This window comes from Ursus americanus, chromosome 20, assembly GCF_024610735.1.
Source record: "Ursus americanus isolate L20-20 chromosome 20, mUrsAme1.1.p, whole genome shotgun sequence".
Lineage (NCBI taxonomy): Eukaryota > Metazoa > Chordata > Mammalia > Carnivora > Ursidae > Ursus > Ursus americanus.
Window position 1 is genome coordinate 11,537,645 of NC_142146.1, and position 16,246 is coordinate 11,553,890.

Below are 16,246 nucleotides of genomic sequence, written 5' to 3' on the forward strand. Positions count from 1 at the left end.
TCCATAAGCATGGAATGTCTTTCCATTTCTTTGTGTTTTATAGTATGGAGTACCAGTCTTTTATCTCCTTAGTTAAGTTATTCCTAGGTATTTTATTATTTTGTGTGTACCTGAAAATGGGATTTTTCTTAATTTCTCTGCTATTTCATTATTAGCGCATAGAAATGCAATGGATTTCTGTGCATTGGTTTTGTATCCAGTGACCTTACTGAATTCATTTATCAGTTCTAGTACTTTCTTAGTAGAATCTTTAGGAGTTTTTTTATATACAGTAATACATTATCTGCAAATAGTGCAAGTTTTACTTCTTCCTTACCAATCTGGATGCCTTTTATTTCTTTTTCTGGTCTGACTGCTGTTGCTAGGATTTCCAGTACTATGTTCAATATAAGCGGTAAGAGTGACATCCTTGTCTTGTTCCTGTTCTTAAAGGAAAAGCTCTTGGCTTCTCAGCATTGCTGTTAGCTGTGAGTTTTTCATATATGGCCTTTATTATGTTGAGCTATGTTCCCTCTAAACCTACTTTGTTGAGGGTTTTTAATCATGAATGAATGTTGTAGTCTGTCAAATGCTTTTTCTGTGTCTATTGTGTTGATCACATGGTTTTATCCTTTTTCCTGTTGATGTGATGTATCTTACTGATTGAGTTGTGAATAATGAACCATCCTTACATCACTGGAATAAATCCCACTTGGTTGTAGTGAATGATTTTTTTAATGTATTGCTAGATTCACTTTGCTAATATTTTGTTGAGATTTCTACATCTGTGTTCATCAGATACATTGGCCTATAGTTCTCTTTTTTTTGTAATGTCTTTATCTGGTTTTGTTATAAGGGTAATATTGAAACTCAGAGAGTGAATTTGGAAGTTTCCTTCCTCTTTTATTTTTTGGAATAGTTTGAGAAGAAAAAATAATTTTTATTAGCATGATGCAATAAAACTAGAAATTAATAAAAGCACCAATAATCCAAAAGATCCTCATACCTGGAAATTTTTTAAACACTACTTTTATAAAAAGCTCTATACAAGCCAAAATTGAAAAACTTAAAAATACAGTAAGAACACCATGTATCAGAACCTATGGGATACATTTAGAACATCAGTCAGAAGAAAATACAACATGTAAACACATTTGTAAATAAAAATGTAAGAACAAAAATATGAGAACTAAATTCCCAACACAAAAAACTGGGGGGAAAAAGCAATAAAAATGAATAAAATAAAGATGCAGGCAAAAGGTAGTTACAGAAAATAGAAAAAAAAGGTAAATGATAAGTCAAAATGCTGTTTTTTTGAAAAATAACAAAATAAAGCGCTAAATTAATCAAGAAAAGGGGGAGAGAGCAAATATATTTTTTTTTAAAGTTAAAAAATTCCCATTACCTGGCTTCGATTTAACAACGTGAAAGTCAGCCGTGTTCTGTGCAGAAGCAGTTCATATTTTGCTGCTGTTCTACTTATGTGAACACAGAAAAATATACGAATCCATTCTACTCTAGAATGAATATTTGTGTTGTTTAGAGTTTGGGACTATCATGAGTAAAGCTGCTATGGACATTCTCATATGTGTCTTTTTGTGAACAAATAACGTATGTATCCACTTCTCTTGGATATATACCCGAGAGCAGAACTGCTAAGTCAAGAAGTAGGCATCTCTTTAGCTTTAATAGAGGCTGTCAAATGATTTTCCAAAGTGGTTGTACTAATTTATTCTTCACTAATATATGAAAACTGCATTTCCACATCCTTCCCAACAGTTGCTGTTATCCATCTTTTCATTTCATCCAAATTCCTAACTCTGAGTTTAGAGCAAATATAATGAACACAAATGAGTCAATTTAGAAGGAGAAACTTTCTAAACAGTCTAGTATTACTTTAAAGCCAAAGTTTTATGAACAAGATAATACATCGCTTATTCTAACTTATAAGGAACTAAAAAGAATTTATGGTAATCTATATAGAGACAGAGATTCCATACAAGGAAATCTATATTTAAATAGATTTAACTCCTTGACAAAGAATACAACATAAGACTTTCGTATAAATAAGAAATCAAGAAAAAGAAAATGTGTATTAAAGAAAATACAATTACAAATGGTGAATATAATCTTGCTAAAGATTTTTAAGTATATTAAAATGCATCTTATCTTAAATTTTAAACATTTAAATTTTTAAGTACTCATAGATTTAGCATTTACGCATTCAAGTCCAAAAGCATTATGCCAAAAATATAATTGGTGCTTTCTCTGTTTCAAGTGCTAGTAAACTAGCTAGATAAAACAGAAAACTCCATAGTTTTCACTCTACTAGGTTACGAAAAGATGAATCCCTTTGATAAAGAACAACAAAAATACAAACCATTTAAGAAAAAACTTGAGAGAAACATATGACTTAACAAAGAAAACCACAGCTTTTGACAGAGTGATAACAGAGCTCTTAAACAACTGGAGTGGCAGCATAATACACGGACTGGGAAAGAACTTGGAATTGGGAACCAGGCAAACCTGACTACAAATGCCACATTCCTTGACAAAACAACCTCTCTAGGATTCCGGTTCCTCAACTTCAAAATAAAATGGAGATGATTACACTGACATTTTCACAGGCTTGGTATAATGACTGAAGGCTTTTTGTCCAACTTAAAAATACTAAAATACCTAAAAATACTAAATAATGGATTTTCCACACAATTACTAAAACATATCATAAAGTGCTGCAAGAACTAAAGTTTTGAAATGTGTTTGGGAAACATAAATAAAACAATAGAAAGAGGAAAACAATCAGAGGTATATTTAAGACTTTAGCAAATAAAAAAGATAAAAAACAAACTATTCATTTATTGCAATTCTTACTTTTCTACTTACACTAGAAAGACTCCAAACATGTCTTTTAAAATTTAAATTTAAATAAGGGGTGGGGGAGCAACCTTATGATACTACACGTCTGTCAAAATAAATACATAATCTTGGAAAAAGTATTTGAAAGATGTATAAGTCACTTTTACCAATAAAAAATTTATGAACACTCCAGTTAAAAACCACATGAACTAGCAAACAACTGATATAACAAACTCTAAACTGCCTAACAAGGAAATAAATCATCTACTCTCACTAGTAGGCAAAGAAATGCAAATCTCAGAAGAATAAGATTCCGTTTCATTGCAAAGCAGACCGGCAAAGATGAAAATGGATGGCAGCCAGTGCTCGCATGGTCATGGATAAATGGATAAATCTTAAATATGGCCCATATGAAAAAAAGTGTTCAACCTTTCCTCCAGCTGAGAGGAAAGTGAGTTATTTCTCAAAGGCCTTAAAAATGTTATTTTCTTCTGACACAGTTGTTATAGCTCAAGAAATTTCTCCTAACAAATTGAGGAACAAATGAGCTTTAAGTACAATAACGTTTGTGATAGTGTTGTTTACCTGACAAACAAAAACAAGCAACAATCTTAATATTCCAAAACAGGGGATTTGTTAAGTAAATCAGAACTGTAGCAAAGACTGTTATCTACCCCACTTCCTGTTTCATTGTCCTCTTTCATGGTCAACTCTAATGACACGCTTAGGGGGTGGAGGTGGTATAAGGGGCACTACATGACTTTCAGAGCCAGGTCAGAAAAGGCCATGTGGCCTCTGCCTACTTTCCTCAGGAAATACTTTTTTTTTTTTTAAGATTTATTTATTTATTTTAGAGAGAGAGTGGGGGGGGAGCGGGTACTGCAGAGGGAGAGAGGAGAAACTCAAGCTGACTCAATGTGGAGCATGGAGCCCAACGTGGGGCTTGATCCCATGACCTCAAGATCACAACCCAAGCTAAAACCAAGAGTCGGATGGTCAACAGACTGTGCCACCCAGGCACCCCTCTCAGAGCACTTGTGGAACCCAGCCATTATGCTGTGGGAAAGCCCAAGCAACCTTCAGAGGCCCACATGGAAAGCAAATGAGGTTCCCAGCCCACAGCCCCAGTTGGGTGCCCACTGAATGGCTAGTACCAACTTGCTGCTCATACGAATGAACCATCTGGAAAATTTATTCTTCGAACCCATTCAATCTTCCCAGCTAACACAGCCTTGCTGGAATTACAGATTTGTGAGCAAAATGAGTTACTGTCCTTGTGCAAGCCACTACGTTTTGAAGTAGTTTGTTACAGAGGAAAGATGAGTGAATTACAGCTGGAGTATATAATGGAAGACGAAAACTTTCCAGGCATAAAAAAATTTTGTACAGTAATAGCCATAATTTTAAAACATAGAAACATCCACAAGTAAGTAATGAGGTCTATTGTATTTATTCCTGATGTCGTGGATGCAGCCATTATTAACAATCTTGCAAAACTAAAATAATTTATGATTTTGATTGGGGGAAAAAACTAGATAAACTATAACAAATACTAAAAATAAAAGAAGTTATATACTACATGTGTTTGTAACATAGTAACTCTGAGTCCCTTGAGAAGATGCAGTATATTACAGACTACAATTTTGGATCGGAGCCAAAAAACATCTTGTGCCCTAAATAAATTCTCATTTAGTCATAACTAAAAGAATGAACAGTCTGATTCCCTACAACTAATTGCCCGGGACTCCATAATTAATCTTAAGCAACATGCACCACACCTCTAGAACTGTATAGTAGTCTTGTAACACTTGAGGAGGGAAGATTATAGGCTGCAGGCAAAGACCCAGTGCCAAGGATGAATAATCAAAACGACCTTTAAAGAACCAAAAATGACCTCGGGTCACTTCAGTTTGCAGTCCGCTATGTATTCAGCTTTGATTTAAATTCATCTGGCCATTCAGCTCAACATACCTAAATATTACATGTGGGGGAAGAAAAGCAGAAGCCGTGCAGGTCTATAACCAAACCACAACACGACGAGTTTATGTCCAACAATCAAACGGTACTCGGCAGTGATTTCACGGTGGACAGATCTACCTAACGAAGATGAGATGATGAAATATTCAGAATGCTAGGAATTGGTCCAAATATGTGAAGCTTCCAGAGCAAACAAAATGAATCCTTCATCAAAATTCAGCAAAAGGATAAAACATCCCTCTACTACATTCCATAAAGACAAAACTATTAGATGAATAAAAATAATGATGAGGTCGAGAACTTCAAAATTATCTCCTGCAAATCTCAAGAGGGAAAACTGATCTGCTTCAATCAACTGTCACAGGTAAAAATCAATGAGTACAGCCTGGCCATCAACGGATAATAGCCTCAAGGAAAACAATGAGAAATCACTGACACAATTTTTTTCCCATTTAATAGCAATGGAAATAAAAAAAACTGTACTGATTAAATCTCAAATTGGTATTGGGTTACACTTTCCTTAAAGTTTAGCCAAGTATCTAACTAAAATGTCTCACAAAATACATTTATTAATGTAGACAGACTAAAAATACCACAATACAAACTCATGGTCTGATGAATACGAATAAATTACCATCTTTTAAATGCTTAATTAGCAACCATTGAGTCAGTAGGCCTGGTGACAGTAAGAAGACGGAAAAAAAAAAATCCTGAGTAGGCTTAGCATTCAAATTTTTCTAAATTTTACATACACAAAATTTCTCAGTGATTTTTCTTGGTACTTCCAAGTAACAGTGGTCTACAGCTTCTGGTTTATTTTTTTTTTTTTTTAAAGATTTTATTTATTTATTCGACAGAGAGAGACAGCCAGCGAGAGAGGGAACACAAGCAGGGGGAGTGGGAGAGGAAGAAGTAGGCTCATAGCGGAGGAGCCTGATGTGGGGCTCGATCCCAGAACGCTGGGATCCCGCCCTGAGCCGAAGGCAGACACTTAACAACTGAGCCACCCAGGCGCCCCCTTCTGGTTTATTATTAATTGCTATAGTGCCACTTGGGCAAAACACAAAATCTGAAGCAACGATTTCAGTCAACCTAGATTGCTAAAATACAAATAGCAGCTATTGTCAAAATTAATAAGGCAAGAAATTTTCAGAAGGCAGTATTTCTAGTCAATAACACTCAGAAGGAAACCATTCTTACCAGTGAGCATGAACAAACTCACCTATGAAATAGGATATGCCTTTAAAAATTAATGTGTAAGTCTTTAACCCCCCCAAAGCATATAAAGTCCAAAGGATGCATTACTGATTATCCAGCTACAAAGTACTTTTGAGGTCACTTACCTTAGGAAAAACATAACCAAGGCAGACGTTTGAATCTATGTAACTTAAACAAGTTGATATAAGTTTTCGAAGCTCGGTTAACTGAAATACAGCAGAGTTTCAGGAGTTTTATATGCTTTCAGTTTTCTAACATCAACAATCAGACACTGAGTTTTTATGATAAGCTTTTTTTTTTTTTAAGTCACACCAGGAATTTATTTACAAAGCAGTTGACTAGTTTATTGTAACTTTCATATACTTACCCCTTTTCATTGTATGCATTTATATACACACATAGGTGTGTATTTACATATATGTGTGCAGATGGAGGGAGGGAGGGAGGGAAACAGTCACTGCAGGTTTAGAATGACATACTATTCTATCAACCTGATTCTCACTACTTGGTCTTAGCTTAGTCAAACATCGTTTGGTTGTCTGCAGTTCATTCTCTGATGGAAGCCTCAGGAAGAGCTCACAGGAATTGATCTCTTCCATGTTCACACATCCAACTGTGGTTTTTTTGTGTTTTTTTAAGATTTTATTTATTTATTTGACAGAGATAGAGACAGCCAGCGAGAGAGGGAACACAAGCAGGGGGAGTGGGAGAGGAAGAAGCAGGCTCATAGCGGAGGAGCCTGATGTGGGGCTCGATCCCATAACGCCGGGATCACGCCCTGAGCCGAAGGCAGACGCTTAACCGCTGTGCCACCCAGGCACCCCCCACCTGTGGTTTTTATAACAAAGACCCAATGTAACTGAATATAAAGTCCTTGGCTAATGTCTTTTCTTAAAAATCTTAAATACCTTAGCAGTAAGTGGAGCTGAATTGTGGCATCAAGGGTCACTATGGAAATGTCCGATGCCAGTATAACTGTCGTTTCCTTGTAAGTGACTTGCTGAGATTTAAGGTCCTTTTGCCTAGATGCTCAAAGGATTTTTCTTTAAAATATCATCTTCTTGCTATTGTAGAATGATTTTCCTAGATACGCTGTGTGTCCTTTTGATTTCCATTCAAGTACTCTTTGTATTCAGGAAAATATTGTCTGGATTGTAGTTTTTAGGATCTGTTCTGTTTTAATGACTTAGTTTTCTTCTTTGTATGCTGGATTATCTTGGTCTCCTCCATATTGAAGACTGTCACTGGGATGCTCTTCATCTTTCCCTTGTTTTTTTTTTCTTTTTTTCACTTCTCTTTCTATTCCTATTATCCTTATAAGACAAAAGTGTTAGTGCCTATTTCCCTTTGTGTTCCTTTATAAACTATCATCAACGGTCTTCATTACTGCTTTTCCCCTGATTTTGGAATCTTTCCTGAGACAACGTCACCTTTTTGTACTTTCCTACAGCCCAGTTCTGTTTTCCACTCCCCTATTTCTGACTTGTGCAGTTCTTCCACAGCTTCCATTCCAAATTTCCTAATTCATTTCAGTTTTTTTTTAAATATTAGGTTTGACAGTTTTCATATGCTTTGTGGCCATGTTTTTATTAATAATCCTCCATTGTCTAGGGGGATGTTATTCAAAACTACTTATTCTTACCTTCCTATACTCTTTTACACTATCTTTTCATGGATTTTTGACAACTCTTTGGCTTTGTTGGTGTCTGAATGAAATGGATTTTCGTGTACTTTTGAGAAGTAAGTTCTACTGTGGACAGTGAGGATAGGCCAGGATAACTCGTTATTTTTGTGATATGAGGCCTCTTTCCTCTGTTGTGACTCTGAAATATTCACACATACGGCCTCTTGGAGTGAACTCCACAGCACATTCTCGGAGCTGCCTTATCCAACATCCTCTACACCTTTTCTCTCAGGGTTCCTGCCATGTTTAATGTGCATTCTAGTCCTGGTTTGTCCAGCGTGGAATGCTCTCCTAGGAGAAAGTTTTTCTTGGATATTTCTGAAAACCTGGAAGGGCTTATGTTACTCCTGCCCACCCTGGTCTCCCCAGTCTTTCTGGACTCAACCACACACTAGAACCTATGAAGTCTCCCCAACTTTCAATGACTAATCTAAGAACTGCATGCCAGGTTTTCCACTTTGAGTGGGGAATTTTCTGTTAGAGAGTGAGTACTTGCCAGAAATTCTTGGATTCCCCAGTTTCCGGGATTCACAGAATGCACCTTCTCCTTCGCTCCGCAACCTCCCGAACAGCTGCTGACCCCACACTGCCAGTCACAATTTCACTGCACTCACTCCTATTCTGGCTGTGTGGAATAACTCGACACCTTTATAAGGAGATCTGAGGAGCTGAAAAAATTCTGCGTAGCAGCAACATTCTTCCTCCCCAAATCTACCCCAACAGGAACACACTATTACATAATGTGTACCTTTGAGTTTTTCTCAGTTTCAACAGAATTCATAGGCAAGGGGCTATGATGTTGCATTTGAATAATCTTGTCAGTAAAACATTATAAAGTCAATTACAAAGCGACACTCTCAAATATGGAATATCTGGACAAGCCAACAGCATATAAATATAAATATCTGGACAAGCATATAAATGTTTTTAAGTAAATATTTTACTTATTTTATATTTTAAGTGTATATATGTATACACTAAGATATATGTATCTTACTTAAAATCCACTCCTTGTACCAGGCCGGCATCACTCTGAAAAAGCACAAAATGACCAGCAATTGGATATATCTTATTATACCACTAAACATTAGTCGAAAACACGGGCCACAGCCCAAAAACCCAAAACAAAGGAACAAGAAGGCATACACAAAACCTGCGGCCAACCTCCCAATCTCATCAGTGTACCACAAGATCCAGTGTTAAATTCCTCAAACATTCCACATAAGCAATACACCTCTTCCCTCAGAGCACTCTTCCCAATCATAGATTAATTTTCCCAATGCTAGAGTGCAATGCTGTCACTGAAAGTTGTGCAATTCATATGTAAACTTCTTTTTCATATGTGAATTTAATAGAATGATACTTCTTGAATCACAAGACGCAGGGATATCTGGTAAGCTTCTAGATGGCAAATATTATTTTTGAAAGCTAAACTTCTTTAAGGAAATGTTTTTTTAATTAACTTCAAATTCTCCCCTTAACTAAACCAGTATGCCTGAAGTCAGCCATGAAGGCCTGCAAATTGAAAGAGGATGACTAATTTTGTGATGTTTAGGACAGAATAAAAAAGCATAAGACACTTTTTCTTATATCCAAAACAAGCAATACTCCAACTAATAACACAGCTTGTCACAAGAAAAGACACTCACTCCCCAGCTCCCTTGAGTGAGCCTACATCACGTTCCATCTCGATCTAGCTCATACATGGGGTCAGGATAACTTCTTTGTTTATTTTTGTGGTGATGTGGGGTCTCATCCCCACATCCCATTCCATCTCATCTATAATAAAGTACCACATTACCAACCTGCCAGAATATTTCCATTAAACACAGGTGGTAATGTTCAAAGTTAGTTGGTTTAAGAATCCATACTATTTTCAATGAGGTGATTGGGTTCCTAAAACCCTATATATTCTGAGACTGTAAAGCTTTAAGAACAAATGGGGGGGGGGGGAGTCCAGTCAAGAAATGGGCAGAAGACGTGAACAGACATTTCTCCAAGGAAGACATACAAATGGCTAACAGACACATGAAAAAATGCTCAACATCACTCAGCATCAGGGAAAGACACATCAAAACCACACAGTGATACCACCTCACACCAGTTAGAATGGCTAAAATTAATAACTAAGGAAACAACAGATGTTGGTGAGGATGCAGAGAAAGGAGAACCCTCTTACACTGCTGCTGGGAATGCAAGCTGGTATAGCCACTGTGGAAAACAGTGCGGAGGCTCCTCAAAAAGTTAAAAATAGAACTACCCTACAACCCATCAATTGCACTACTAGGTATTTATCCAAAGGACACAAACATAGTGATTCGAAGGGGCACCTGCACCCCAATGTTCATAGCAGCAATGTCCACAATAGCCAAGCTATGGAAAGAGCCCAGATGTCCATTGACTGATGAACAGATAAAGAACATGCAGTGTATTTATACAATGGAATATTACTAAGCCATCAAAAAGAATGAAATTTTGCCATTTGCAATGACATGGATGGAACTAGAGGGTATTATGCTAAGCGAAATGAGTGAGAGAAAGACAAATACCATATGATTTCACTCATACGTGAAACTTAAAACAGATGAACATAGGGGAAGGGAAGGAAAAATAAAATCAGACAAAAGCAGAGAGGGAGGCAAACCATAAGAGACTCTTAACTCTAGGAAACTGAGGGTTGCTGGAGGGGAGGTGGATGGGGGGGACTGGGTAACTTGGTGATGGGCATTAAGGAGGGCACTTGATGGAATGAGCACCAGGTATTATGCAACTGATGAATCACTAAATTCTACCCCTGAAATTAATAATACAGTATATGTTAACTAAATTGAATTTAAATAAAAATTTAAGAAAAAATACATGTTACAGTGTTTCTACCTTCAAGTACATTTTTAAAGAACAAAAGGAAGTTTAGAATCACAAACAATACCAAAACTCAATAAATGTAAACTAAAGATTTATGTATTTCATTGGGTAGTCATATTGTTAGTAAATACCAGAATGTTTTTAAAAATTTTACTTATTGAGACACAGAGAGCGAGAGAGAAATAGCAAGAGTTGGGGGAGGGGCAGAAGGAGAGGGAGAAGCAGTCCGCCCCTGCTGAGCAGGGAGGTGGGGCTGATCCTAGGACCACGGGATCATGACCTGAGCTGAAGTGAGATGCTCACCAACTGAGCCGCCCAGCTGCCCTAACACCAGAATTTCTGAAGAGTTCTTGCACTTCAAAAAAAAAACAAAATCACAAATGAGTATCTATGAGATGTTACCATGGTTTTCCTTTCAGACCATACTGCGTGTGGGTAAAATTATCCATGTGATAGGCAGACTATCACAGCTAACACCATAGCCACAATCACCGCACACACAATCTCAAGAAGAAAACTACTGAATGCTCCCTAGAGATCATCAGAAACTTCAAAAGTGAAGAAAATGTAAATTATAACTTGAGTGCTATAACATGAATCCTTTTATCCAACTTATGAAACATTTCAAGGATACAAAAAATCCATTCAACTTGATCAAATCCTAATATTTAAAAAAAATTAGCCCAAATTCCTTTTATTTTATTTTTTTTAAGAAACAACACATTAGCGAGACACAGCTGAAGCTGCTGCCCTCCATTACAGAAAGGTAAGCACTCTCAGAACTCTGGTGGTTACAACAGAATTATGTACCCATAAAACACAGACAAATATTTTTGCATATTTTCAACTTTGTGTATGTTACTCTTTTGTCCATATCTTTTTCAGCTCACCTTTTTCACTCAGTTTTATTTATGAGATTTATCCATATCAATATATTTTCAGCCGGGTTAATTCGTTTTTACTTGCTATGTATTGTTCCCTCATATGGATATATTACAATTTAATTTGCTGATTGACTTTTACATTGCTTGCCATCTTCTGACACTGTAAAAATGCTGGAAGACAAATACCCTGTTTCTGCGCACAGCTGTACAAGGATACGTTCCTAATGGAAATATTATGCTATGTGCATCTTCAACTCTTCTAGAGAGTATGAAATTGCACTCCAAAGTGATTATACCACTTTACCGCGGAGGGTTCCCACTGGTCTATATCTTCACCAACAACTCTTACTTTCAGACTTATATATACGCCAACCTGAAGCCTATGAAACTAACTCGTTTTCATCTTCATTTTATTCATCAGCATTCAGTGTGAGCATCTTTTCCCAACATTACTGACCATTCTAGCTTCTTCTTTAATGAAGCAACTCTTCATAGCCTGTGTTCATTTTGTCTTGTCTCTTCCTTTTTATACGTAGGCATTTTTTTATGTGCTGGATACTAAGCCTTAAGAAAACTTTCCCTACAGCAAGGTCACAAAGATAGCCACTTATATTTTCTTTTAAAATTTTTTCAAGTTTTCCTTTTCATATTTTAGTCTGATAATGTAAGAAAAGAGACCTAACAGCCAAATATCTTTCAAAAGCAGAACGGCTGAATAAATGTGGTGCCTCCATTACGAAGCACTATTTTTAGGGGGGGGGGGCATGCATGAAGAACATATCTATTAACAACAATGCTGTGATCTCTGAAATATATTACTAAGAAAACACACACACACATACACAAGGTACAAAATGGCATATGCTGTCCTTTAGTCTAAAGAAGAGAGAGAATAATACAGCGCCCACCAGAGGTCATTTTAGAGTCAACTAGACATACCGTTGCAAAAGAGGACCATAGATCACGTTTTCAACCAGTTTGCTCAGGAACCAGAGCTTGCTGACCAGGCAGCATCAGATGTCGCTCTAGCCACAGCCTGGGGAGCACAGCCCAGGCATAGTAAGAAAAGAGCAAAAGGGCGGGTATGGAGTCACCTGGCTTAGAAGCTTCGTACCCCACAGGCACCAATCTCTTTTCTAACAACTTCACGGATGACAGGTCGGTCTTAGGTTCAGAAACACAGAGCTGGAAAGTTAACTGAAAGTACAATTCTTAACCCTTTACCCATAGATAAATATAGGAGCACTGGTGGGGTGGGGGGGCAGGTAGATAAAATGAAGTGAAGAGAGAGATATAATTGTATAACTATAAAATAAATAACACAATAATAAAAATTTTAGAGATAAATATAGAGAGATAAATACATAGATATAATTCATGGATATAAAGACAGAAAGAAAGATATAGGGAGAAAGACACAGTTGCTTATATTCGATTATTTTTTTAAATAGAAGATTTAAATGGATATTAATAAAAATGTTTGCATTCAATGCATAAAGAAGGGGAACAAGTGAAGAGGGTAGAGATGGAAAACTGTTTCCTCTGAATTGATTCTTTGTAAACTGACATTAAAACCGTATCAACATTTTACACAATTATGAAACAAATTAAATCAAACTTTTAAAAAGCAAAAAGAAAATGATACTTAAGGGTATACCATGTTGGTGGGTTAAGAAGACCCAAAAAAAAAAAAAATCATTTGAAAAGAATTTACAACACACTAACTTGACTACACATCTAGCTGGACATACCCTAAGCACTGAAACAATTGCACAAAAATCCTAGGTTGTATTCAGAAATCATAATGTGATTAATAATATCACTATTATTCTGAGACTTCTATAAATATTATAAAACAAATAAGAAATGATGTTAATGTCAACAGAAAACAAGCTTTTCAACTTGAGAGAAAGAATTACTCATATAAAATAAATTAGGCAAAACACTGAAATCGGAAATACTAGTATGAACAGTAGATGTATTTTAAAAGAGTTATTTCCTGGCTCTATCTGCTGGGAATGCCCAGAAACAATAACCAACACAGTAGCAGTGAGTATTCCTATCAGACTGTGGCCTCTAAATATTATTTCCCACTAGAGGAACTGGGGCTCTTCAGAGGAACAACTGGTTCCAGGTGCAGAGCAGAAAACATACGAGAGAAGCCTAAAACACACTGTTCCAGCAGAAGGCAAGAAAGTAAAGACTATTGGATTTCTGACAAAAAGACCCGGGGGGCCACTTATGGAGGCTTCCACTGGCTGAGCAACACTATCACTAGCAGTACGAAAAAGAACATCGTCCACAATGGAAACATACCAAAATATTAAAATCCGTGACTTCATAAGGGAAGTAAATAAAGTATCCTTTCAAGTCCCAGTCCTAAAAAGTAAGTCTTTGGAGACTGCTAGGGAAACCAACTCATGATTCCAAAGGCCGGTAAATAAGTGAATCTTACGTAAACTGTTCCTCAGGGTAACTACACAATTGATAAAGAGTTTTTTTCTCAAAGCAATTTTGATTAAGACATGAAGTCAGAATGATAATATTAAAATATCAGATATTTTCACACATACCAAAACAATATACCCCAGCAGTTATCACTGACAGCTGCTAAAACCATTACAGGAGAGCTGGTAAGGAAATTTATAATGAATAGACTGGAAGTGAAGCCACTGCTCACACTTTGTATCAGAAAAGGGAGAGCCAAGTCATCCGTGTGCGCCTTCTGTTATGAAAAACACACACCACTGGGGCACCTGGATGGCTCCCCAGTTAAGCGGCTGCCTTCGGTTCAGGTCATGATCTCAGGGTCCTGGGATCGCCCAGCTCAGCAGACAGTCTGCTCAGCGGAGAGCCTGCTTCTCCCTCTCCCTCTGCAGCTCCCCCTGCTTGTGCTCTCTCCATGTTCATTCTCTCTCTCTCTCTCTCTGTCAAAAAAATAAATAAAATCTTACCAAAAAAAAAAAAAAAAACCCCACCAATGAACTGTCTTCAAAAAGAAATCTAATTTGGAGCTGATCAAACCTATAAACTTATACAAGAAATACAGGAGCAGCATTTTAAAGGACACCACACTGTCTACGTTGTTTGCGAGATTCAATCAGCAAAATCCAAACGTGGACAGGCCTGTGAACTATGACTGTTTTCCTTATAACAGATTCATTTCAAGGACTAAATAAATAAATAATAAAAAAAGATAAGGGGGTCTATAGATTTATAGAGAATTAAGAGACAAATCAACCTGAATTAGAAAGAAGATACACAGACCTTGCTTTGATCCTGATTCAAACAATCTAGAAAATAATCACTGATAAGCCAGTCAAGTGAACTCTGACTAGATATACGGCTGTATTAAGAACTTATTCAAAAAACACAAAACAAAACAAAACAAAAAAACAAAGGAAAAAACCCCGAAAAACAAAAGAAACAAGAGAACTTATTAATTGGTTGGTGTTTAGTAACATTGTGAATATATCTATTTTAAAAGATTGCTGATCTTCTACTAAAATAGATGAAATAATTACAAATGATATGATGTCCGTGTTTTGCTTCAAAATAATTCAGAGGCAAAAGGAGCGTGTAGCAACAAAGTACAAGTGAAGAGGGAACAGAGATGAGATGACATCAGCATGTACTGAAAACTGATGAGGATGATGGGTATATGTGGGCCAGTTACATTGTTCTCGCAAAAGTTTTTAGGTTTCACTCTTCTTACTGAATACACACACCCTGCACACGCACACATGCATGCACCCACACCCCACCCACAACCCACACACATACACCACACACCCACACCCCCCGCACGCATACACACACGTACTCCACACCCTGTACATATACCCCCACACATACATATACCCCCCACACACACACACATCCTCACCCCATACACATATGCTACACACACTAACACACACTGCAGTCCCCTGACAACCAGGCTGTGGCTCCATCACTCTCACAGTAGCCCTCTTTTCATTTCATCTTCTGCATCTTTGTTATTTTCCTGAAAATTCAGTCTTGTCTCTGCAAGGAATATCTAGCATTTTTAAGTTTTTTATAGTGAGAGAGTTTGTAAGGTATCTACTCAGCCATACTGGCAAAAACAGACACCTTTTAAGAGTTTATTCTCATTCTGGTCAGATTTCTAAATTCCATAACCAGTCAGCTTCTACCAGACATCCTGACATCACAAGACCTAGATTTTGTAACTAGCATGACTTCTGGACCAAAGCAATAGAGCCACGGCTTTCAACAACCCAGATATAACTCACTATGGTTCAGTGAATGTAAAAGAGATTATGAAAAAAAGAAAAAGACAATTTACCATGTGACCTCTAAGTATCCTGGCTGAAATTTTCAAAGATAGAAAAGTAACTCAAAAGGAATGATGGGATTATAGCCATGCACTTAATACTGCCTGAAACCAAAACATTTTGGCAGATGTGAGATACATAATCTGGATGCAATATTACCACACTTCTTACCGGCACTGAGCCTATTTGCAAACATATATACAACCATACTGGGGTTTTTTTTAATCTATAAACTATGAAAGGGAAAAGAACTTTCTAAAAATGAGACTAACCTAGCAATTTTACTTAAAAGTTTTATCCTAAAGGAAAAATTAAGGATGGCCACGCAAAAGGATTTAGCCATAAGAATGTTCTCCCTGGGAAAACAATGGCAAAATAATTCTTAGATGGGCAATAGTGAGCTGCTGGGCTAACTGGTGATATCTTCATGTGATAGAATGTCATTACCCTTTACAGATAACATT

General features: G+C 36.8%; 1 protein-coding gene across 5 annotated transcripts in view; it reads right to left on the reverse strand.

Moving 5' to 3' along the window:
- The window catches only part of ULK4 (unc-51 like kinase 4), a 592,979-nt gene that overhangs the window by 445,936 nt on the left and 130,797 nt on the right, over nt 1-16,246 (reverse strand). The window lies entirely within an intron of this gene.